Source organism: Medicago sativa, chromosome 4, assembly GCF_051527215.1.
Source record: "Medicago sativa cultivar Bolivia chromosome 4, Bolivia_mono, whole genome shotgun sequence".
Taxonomy (NCBI): Eukaryota; Viridiplantae; Streptophyta; class Magnoliopsida; order Fabales; family Fabaceae; genus Medicago; species Medicago sativa.
The window spans coordinates 28,703,070-28,712,576 of NC_140752.1; the positions used below are offsets into that span (position 1 = coordinate 28,703,070).

At 38.0% G+C, this 9,507-nt stretch overlaps 1 long non-coding RNA gene and 1 other non-coding gene across 2 annotated transcripts; both read right to left on the minus strand.

Annotated features, from left to right (window-relative positions):
• Window positions 1-296: 296 nt before the first annotated feature.
• LOC146927527 (uncharacterized) lies at window positions 297-2,590 on the minus strand. Its single transcript, XR_015008203.1, has 2 exons — window positions 2,292-2,590; window positions 297-515 (listed from the first exon to the last, which is right to left on the minus strand). It is a non-coding gene; the product is annotated as an uncharacterized LOC146927527 (long non-coding RNA).
• Window positions 2,591-7,918: 5,328 nt separating this feature from the next.
• Window positions 7,919-8,025, minus strand: LOC146927528 (small nucleolar RNA R71). Its single transcript, XR_015009189.1, has one exon. It is a non-coding gene; the product is annotated as a small nucleolar RNA R71 (small nucleolar RNA).
• Between the last annotated feature and the right edge of the window lie 1,482 nt (window positions 8,026-9,507).

Consider the following 9,507-nt stretch of genomic DNA (forward strand, 5'->3'; position numbering starts at 1 on the left):
ATAAACTAAGGAATTTCCTAATAAAACTTAGTAGCGAACAAAAGATAAATAAAATAAAAAACGACATTAAAATAAATAAATATCCAACAAAAAAAAATAAAAATAGAGGTTCATCTTAGAGCTCTAACCTAAAAAGAATTAGTTACACATGGTAACTAAAAACAAATTACTAAAGATAAAAACATACCCTAGAAAATCAAGAAAAAGATAGAAACTCTTCTGAAGCTTCAGAGTTGCCTTCCTCTTGAACTGCCATTGTAACACCCATACCAGACGTGTCTAGAAAGTCTAGCACGTGCGTTAATATTAGTACTGGATACATTAAAATATACAACAATTAAAAACTTCAAATGAATAATATTTACATCAAGTTACGTTCGTATGAATAATAATACAACACAACTCATCCATACATAAAAATACATCCTTGATGTCCATAACGTCCTGCAGCTTTACGAACGAACCCTTGAAGTAATATCCATCCGGCTCCGAACATGCATAAACATCCTGCTTATCTGAAACAAATAAGGATTGGGATGAGACATAATGTCTCAGTGAGTTCCCCTAAATCCTAGGCTATAGGCAACCTCAAGGGGAAACCTACGGTCACCACGTGTCTACATTACAACCTGACGGTTGATTATACGTGTGTGGGGACTTGCATGCTTAGACGGTAGTGCATACTAGAGCCGTCATAATCATATCTTAACTTGTTATAGGTTTCTCATCTATACATGTCATGGCGGTTAAGGGAACCTAAACCGCATTGCCAAGCATACGCTTTACGTAACATGGCCTAAACATAAATAACATAGCATATTCATGACATGATTCTAAACCGGACGATTGGGGAAACCTAAGGTCGTCACGGCATATCTTTCTTTACTTGTCCTATACATATCTAGCTCTCGTCTAATAGCATATCATGCTCTTGTTCTTGTTCTTATACATAATCATACATGGGCTCGATCATGAGCATAAACATAACATAATCATAATCATAATAAACATAATCGTGTCTAAGTTCATTAATTGGTTAGCGTTGAACAAACAGTTATTATCTTGATTCATTTTTATGGATAGTCCCGGGTGGAGTAACCCCGAGATCAATCCCATACATGACCGATGTACGTACATCGGACTCCCTCGGTGTCGTGCGGGTCCCTTGCGGCTTAAACCGTTCCCCTTAGGTCGAGAACCTCCCGTATCCCACTGGCGTGGATAACAAGAGACACGAGCACCTACGTCTTGTTACTCAGTGACATGCGGGTCCCTTGCAGCTTAAATCGTTCTCATTACGAGAACCCCTTGTATCCCCTTGATGTGGATATCAAGAGACATGTCACCTACACATATTAAATCATGGTCTTGTTGTGCATATAAGTTAAACATATACATATTCGCCTATTTACCTCGGAACCTTAGTCGATTCGATTGGCGATAACTTATACTTATTCATACTTAACATAGTGGAGGGGTCTAACCTATCAATCCACAACTTACATATTTGCTAAGCCATTCTAGCTCATGTGCGAAGAGATTACACTTCGCGTCTTATCATTCTAGGGATTCTTGCTATTTTCTAGTTCTCGACTAGCTAAGCCGAGGCTCTACATACATTCCCTTTCTTAGTTCATTGCTACCCCATCATGCTTAAACTCTCTTGAGCCATCCTTATGTTACATGCTAAGATTCCCACGATTAATGATGCAAGGATCAATTGACGATGTGTGCAAATTTTCAATAATTTCTAAAGACCGAAAATGCCATAAACCCAAGTTTCAAGCCGTTTATAAATTCCATGATTTGATAAAGCCAAACTTGTTCCAGTAGAAAGATAAGTGAAAACAGCAAAAGAACACGTCGAAACGATCGCTACGGACCCCCACACGACTGCCCCCAAGCACCCGAACGCAGAACAACGCGAACGTTGTCCTGTCTGGGGCGCCTGGCGCCAGGAGTAGGGCGCCTAACGCTAGCTCCCTGTGTGTGGGCACCTAGCGCCCTTGTACAGGCGCAGCGCTCCGAAGCTTGAGTTTTCGAATGTTTCGGCTGCGGGTTTTCGCCATTTTCGACCCAAAATTCGTCCAATTAGACCCTGTAATGCACCAAACTCATCCAACAACATGTATGGACTTAATTTAAGACATCTCATGGCAATATTAACATATAATCAACAAGATTTACTTTGGGGTACTAAATTTTCATATAAGCTAAACTCACATTAAATCATGTTTTACTACACAAGATTGAGTAAACCCAAGGGTAGAATATCTATCTATGGAACTCACCTTGCACAAATGAAGTGAACTTCAAGTTTCCTCAAGCTCTACACCAAACCCTAAAATCTCTACTATTGAAGAAAAGGAAAAACAAGATGATGAGACTTGTTCCTACACACCCAAAGCTTGCTTGTTCTCTTGCTTGTAAGATTTTGAACTTTGGTTTACTCCCAAAGAAGAAGGAGGATCGGTTCTTAGAGAGAGGAGAGAGCACAAGAAAATTGTTCTAACCTAGAGTGAGAAAGACAAAGGAAATAATGAAGATTTTGGGTCCAAATTTACTTATATACTCCTCAAACTCAAAAGTCCATAATACCCTTAGTCTTAATCGCGTCTAGCTTGACACTAATGCATAAGTCGTATTAAACTGACATCTCTTAATTAATGTTTCCTTCAAACTTTATTTCCGCAACATTAATCCTCTGGCACGATCGACTGATAACGTTCTGATACATTTAGCCGATAAAATTCCATTAGCTGACGAGCGGGATATTACATTCTACCCCCCTTAAAAAAATTTCGTCCTCGAAATTTAGAGATCGACTACTAATCGTCATGACAAAAACTTACCATCTATGGTCTGAGCCAAACATTTTCCATTCATACATAACCAAAGGGTTCATCGCATCATGTCCTCATAATGTTTCTTAACCCGCATATAACTGAACATAGCCTTCTTGATCTTATTATCACTCAAACTTAAAGCTTTCTTTGTATATCATGACTTGGAACTTACCCACTTAACATAAACCATTCATAAAGGTATCTTAACATAAACACTCAGGATTTGCTTTTTTTAACTGGAATCCTATCGGATACCAGGTTTGCCTTGTAGTGCTTATTGCAACATAAAACATCTTATTATACATATACATAGTTAAAACATAATTCTCCTCATAGCACCTTGAGACATACTCCTCTTTTACACATTACTTATCTTGACGATTCCACGAATCTCTTGTCTCTTTTTAGAGTCTTATTAAACCTTCTGATCTCATAACCATTCTCTTAGCATTCGAATTCATGGTAACTCATATAACTTGTCATAGAGAAGCATAATTTATACACTCCGATACATCTCTCATCTGACAACCAGTATTGTTGCTCGTATGTTCTCAAAATTTCCGACTTAGGCCACTTACATTCGAATACTCTTAGCATATACTCGTGCGTCTCATAAGACTTTTCAAAAAAAAACTGTTGTTTACTTCATCAAATCTTACCTTACATAGTGTCCTACATACTCTCAAGTGTCGCACCTTGTTAGATAATAGCAATACTTGTTCTAACATCTTGATTAAGGAAATTTTCTAAACCTTGAGTATTTGGGTCCTTGGAACGAATAATTGTATAACTCAAAAGAAAATATGAAATCATGTTTTTAAAATAATCATCGCCCCAAAGTCCCTTACTACCCGTTTTAACTTTAAAAGTTATAAATCATAGTTCAAAATCTTCATAGCAAGTATCGTGATCATTTAACAAGTTTGACATAGGAGAGTATGCACTTCCTCGTGCATAACTCATGGTTTATATCTCCATCCATAATGAAATTCTTGAACTTCAAAAGTAACTCCTATATTATTCTTTCTTGACTTACATACATACCTTGGAGACTCACATACTTGCATAACATAAATCATATAGGATCCTTGACCCTCATAACATTATCTCATTTCCTCGTTCTAAGAACAATAAACTTGAATATTCAAAACATCGTGTCCGGTTACGATCACATATTGTTACCTTATCCTACATAACACTTCTTCTTTAAATACCAGCTTCACACTTGATAATTCAATCATTACTTTGAGTCACAAAAAGAAACCTCTCGACTTTTACATGTATTTCTCTTATCATAGCACATACTCTTCATTTATGGTGACTCTAGCCTTTCCTATCTTACTTAGATGAAGACACATCCACATACCTTAACCCTTTTCATGACTGACTACATAAGTCTCCTTTCTTACTTAACATTTCGAGAACTTCTCGCTTGTCCCATAATGCTCTAACGAAGGCTTTTACTATCTTAGTCCATGTTCCATGATTACTATTAACAACTATGTCAATTTAACTTTCGTTGCGCCACTCTGATTCCCACCAGTTGGCCTTAACCAATACTATAATCCATTAAGACAACTAAAACTTCACATATGAGTATCATCTTCTTGAACTCTTCCTCAAAACCTTTCATGTGGCGAACTTTGCCATAAACATGCACCTCACAATACCTTGCAAGATTGGATCTCGCGGTAGACTTGTCGAATTACCATATTACTTTACTTGGGAATAGACCTTACTTTCTCACTAGTTGAGTTCACCTCATAACATACACTTATCATACATAAACTTGTTTATGAGAAATCTTGAATTCCCATAGGATTCCCATAGTAGACTTATCATAAATTCATACATACTTTTCTTGATCATACTTCATTGTATTCTTGTATTCTCGCGTACTATGTTTTGCGTAATCAAACGAATGCTTGCTCGTTAATTTCTTTCTTTAAGTAAACATTTTAATCTAACATACGGGTCATTGGAGTTGACGATTTCTATTTATATAAAAACGTAATAAGTTTGGCCCCAGTCGTTGCATCAAAAATCACGGAATAAGCTACAATTGTGCCATCAAACCTTAGTTCCGGTGAGTTTAGCCCACTCTACGTGAGTCGTAACAACCGGTACCTGCAAAATTTCTTTTAAATCCCAGAACGCCATCTCCAATCACCCATATGCATGTATTCATTTTCAAAATTCTGAAAAACTTTAGAATTCATCATCATGACGAGCCTTAACAAGTCAATCAAGCAAAACATAGATCCAGGGAATACTCATAACTTCATTGAATCTGAAAATCTTGTGACTCTGCATAATCCTTTACCACTTACCTTTCATCTCATGCATGTGCATTCCCTTTATCCAGTCATATGCTGGAACTTTAAAACTTCTGACCCAAGCTCTTCGTCAGCTCTTGCTACGTTAACTTCTAATGTTACCTTGAACCGGATTGATTCCGTTAATAGTTGTCCATGCATTTTCTTCCTTAGAAATCATAGGATGTGATGTGCATTCAATACTTGATGTTATAGAGAGTGCTGGTTACCTAAAAGATTGTAAAAACAACCCCCAATAGCTACTAAGGCCCTAGAGACGAAATGACAGTTTTTGGAAAAACTGAAAATTTTCGCCCCAGTTTCGCTATTGGCGTATTTTCTAAAAATTAGTTTTCAAGAAAACATACTTCACATAAAAATATCATTTTCTCAAGTAATCTGATGCACATCATTCATTCTGGTCATCATAAAAAAATAATTTCATAACTGTTGCACGACAAGCATTAACACCAATCAATTCAATTCACGGCACATTAGAAACCATTGTCTTGTTCATCATATCACTTGACATAAAAATTCCACATAAGACTTCAACTTCATCCAACATACATGTGCTCAACTTCATTCAATATTAGAACCTTATTCTCGCTGAACATATAAATCTTGATCTTCCGTTCTCATATCTCAATTCATGAGAGCTTACTAACTCCATCAACACATATCGACTTATCCTTAACTTGTAGTCTTGTACTTACGTTCCAGAATATATATATATATATATATCCAACTTCTTCACTTACAGATACATGAAGTATCACTAACATCATACTCGAATTTGTCGGAACGTTCTTTCTTAACATGCCTTACATTCCTGGAGGATTCACACTTGTGCTTGATTAGTTCACCGGCCACCTTTTGGCACGATTGATGACACTAGGTCATATAGCACTTTTGCTTTGATTTCTATGTACTTTCAGTTAAGTTCAGGTGATTTGCATGAGTTATGAGCCACAGAGAGGTGAAAATTTAAGTGCACAAGTACATAAACCATCGTACTACGATCTGTAGCATCGTACTACGATTTGAAGGCATTTTGGAAGGCTGAAGTTACTGGAAAAATCGTAGTGCGATGTGTTTTCATCGTACTACGATATCAAGGAGCGTTGATTGATGATCTGGGTTTAATGAGGCATCGTACTACGATCTACCAGCATCGTAGTACGATTTTGGCGTGTTACAATTTTTCTATAAAAGCCAGAATGTTCTCTTTGCAAAGGGTTCGGAATTTTTACGGAGAAAAGCTTGAATTGGAGTCTGAAGCATTGAGCCGACGGTGGGAAACCATCAAAACTCATAGTCAGTCATCAATTGAATGTAATGAATTCTTCTTTTTCATTTGTGATTTGTGCTTTAGCTATGAGTAGCTAGATCTATTGTGATTAGGTCATGAGATGACTCTGTACTAGCTCATTTGATGTAACCTGAAACTTTTACATTTATGAATTTCAATCTAGTTTATTCAGCATATGTTGTTCTCCTTGCTTTTATGATCCTGACCAGATATAATTGATTTAAGAGATTTTATGACTACTGACAATAGCGTTTATCTCGGAAATATTTATGCTGTTCTTTCTAACGGACAATCTAGGGATAGAGCGTTGTTAGACCGTGATCATTGAAATTAACGAATCAATTAGCCTTTGACGATTATAGGTTCACCTAAGGGATTAGGGAATTATAATTAGATAAGAGGACTTAGGATCAAGGGATTGACCTAAGTTAAATTGTTAATTTGTCGTTGACTTTGTGAAATTCGTAAAGTAAAGATTACAGGTTACTTAATGGGTGATGTATAGATGATTCGATTGACCTAGTCATCTCTTTAAACATTTTAAGAACCAATTTTATATTCTTTCGTTTTAAATTACAAATTGCACTTAAAAATCCAACTGCCTAGGGCAACCCCCTTATTTAATCACATCTTAACATAGACGTTCTTGTTTAGTAGAAATCAAAACAGTCCCTGAGGATACGAATTATTTATTACTCCGATATTGATTAGTACACTTGCTAATTATGTATCAAGTTTTTGGCGCCGTTGCCGGGGACTGTTGATTAATTTCAACAAGGCAACAACGTTAATTGTTAAGATTTCTGTCATTTAAATTTTTGTCTGTATTTAAAAATATCTATTGATTTTTTGTGGTGCAGTGCTACTAAGGTATTCTTTTGCTGTGTATGCGAGGTAGAGTCCAACCTGAGGACTTGCAGTTCAATCCGGAGATCAAAAAGGCCGCAAGAGCTAATCGAAGAGCAGTTAGGTTAGCAAGACTAGCTGAGAATACAAGCCAAGGTTCTTCATCAGCTGAAATTCAGGACATTGAACCTGAACCGGAAACCATAATTATGGAAGAACCGCCACCACCACAAAGACCTATGATGGGGGACTATGGATTGGATGCCAACCGTGGTCATCTAACTCATGTCTTCCAACCAGCCAACCCGGTAGCTTTTGACATTAAGAGTTCTGTCCAACAAAACCTTATGGAGAACCAATATGATGGGCGTGATGACAAAAGCCCTCATGAGCACCTGAGCCATTTCCATGAAACATGTCAGTTCTGTGTGCCCCCTGCTCATATCACTGAGAGCCAAAAGAAGCTTAGATTATTCCCTTTCACTCTAACCGGTAGAGCCAAAGATTGGTTGCTGTCCATACCTAGTGGAACCATTCAAACGTGGGATGAACTTGAGCTTAAATTCCTTAAGAGATTTTTCCCTATGTCAAAATACTGGGAGAAGAAACATGAGATAACCAACTTTAAACAAGGGGAGGGTGAGACCTTGTATGATGCTTGGGAGCGTTTTAACCTTTTGCTTAAGAGATGTCCTGCACATGGCTTAGATGAAAAATCTTATCTCCAAGTCTTTACCGAAGGGTTAACCGCTAACCATAGAATGTTCTTAGATGCATCTTCAGGTGGGAGTATGAGAACCAAAACTGATCATGAAGTCCGAGACCTGATAGAGAACATGACCCAAAATGAGCATCGAGCTGATGCTGAGAAAAAGAAGAGGGGAATGTTTGAGGTGAGTGACAACACTGCTATCTTGGCCAATCAAGCAGCCATGAACAAACACCTGGAAACCTTGTCTAAACAAGTCCAAGCCATAACCTTGGGACAAACACAAGCCCAACATGCCCAAGTACAACAAGTGCAACAAAGGTGTGATTTTTGCCAAGGAGATCATCCAAATGGTGAGTGTACCTTAGAGGGATCCAGTGAGGAAGCAAATTTCATGGGAAATTATCAAAAAAATAATCCCTACTCTAACACTTACAATCCTGGATATGCCAAACATCCTAACCTGAGTTACTCCAACACAAATACCCTTAACCCTCTTCTTCCTAACCCTCAACGCCAACAACCGCAGCAACAACAAAGACCCCCAGCAGCTTGGGAAGAGGCCATGACTAAATTCATGCAAATGACTCAAACCAATTTGGAGGAGATGAAAGCAAGCCAGGAAGCTGAAAGGAAAAATAATGAGGCAGCCCGAAAAATGTTTGAAACTCAAATTGGGCAGATGGCAAAACAGATGGCTGAGCACACTAAGGGAGGATTTTCAGGCAACACTCAAGACAATCCAAAGAACAATGAGAGTTGCAAGGCTATTGAGTTGAGAAGTAAGAAGGTGTTGACACCTTTACCCCCAAAGGTGACTAAAAAGAATGAAACAGTTGAGGTGGAGGAGTATGAACAAGAAGTAGTTGAAAATGATAAGGCGTAGTTGAAAATGAACATGAAGAGAAAAATTCAGAGGGAGAAAAAAATAAAGAGGGAGAAAAAAGTGAGAAGTTGATTGATGAGGAGTCTATGTTGAGGAAGACGAAGAGCCAGCTCCTTGAAGATGGTGAGAAGAAACAAGTTGTCCCTCCGTATGTGAAATTGCCTTATCCGCATCTATCAAAGAAGAAAGAGAAGGAGGCTGGTCAATTCAAAAAGTTTATGGAGCTGCTATCTCAACTCCAAGTTAACATCCCTTTTAGTGAGGCCATTGAACAGATGCCGTTGTATGCCAAGTTTATGAAAGACTTGCTAACCGGAAGAAGGAAACCTAGAGATGGTGAAAATATCGCCCTATCAGAAAATTGCAGTGCCATCCTTCAGAAGAAACTACCTCCTAAATTGAAAGACCCAGGCGCTTTCACCATTCCTTGCACTATTGGGAAGGTGAATGTCGGAAGAGCATTATGTGACTTGGGGGCTAGCATTAATCTGATGCCGCTCTCTATGATGAAAAAGTTAGGATGCGGGGAACCCAAACCAACAAAGATGACCCTCACACTAGCCGATCGTTCTATTTCTCATCCTTATGGAGTG